The following is a 372-nucleotide window of genomic DNA, read 5'->3' on the forward strand; positions in this document are numbered from 1 at the left end:
TCCCAATACTCGGCAGGGAGGTTTGTTTGCCGAATATATAAATACATTTCTACAATTAAAGCAGGAAGCTAGTGGATGGCCGAGCGATGCGGGGATAACGATGACGATGCTAAGGAACGTTACCTGAGGGAATACGAAAAAACCGAGGGTATCGTTCTCGATAGAAATAACATTATTCGAAATTCCGGTTTGCGTTCAGCCGCTAAGCTTTGTCTAAATTCATTTTGGGGAAAATTCGGCCAGCGAACCAATCTGCCTAATACTGAGATCGTAAAGTCATACCAACGACTAATAACTTTACTCACGAGTCCGGAGCATGAGATAACTGATATATTACCCGTCAATAACGAGGTAATATATGTTTCGTGGCGG

At 42.7% G+C, this 372-nt stretch overlaps 1 pseudogene; it reads left to right on the top strand.

The window, feature by feature from the left end:
- The first annotated feature begins 75 nt into the window (after positions 1 to 75).
- LOC108758844 (uncharacterized) overlaps positions 76 to 372 on the top strand; it is a 13,041-nt pseudogene continuing 12,744 nt past the window's right edge.

Source organism: Trachymyrmex cornetzi, unplaced genomic scaffold, assembly GCF_001594075.2.
Source record: "Trachymyrmex cornetzi isolate Tcor2-1 unplaced genomic scaffold, Tcor1.1 scaffold1038, whole genome shotgun sequence".
Taxonomy (NCBI): domain Eukaryota; kingdom Metazoa; phylum Arthropoda; class Insecta; order Hymenoptera; family Formicidae; genus Trachymyrmex; species Trachymyrmex cornetzi.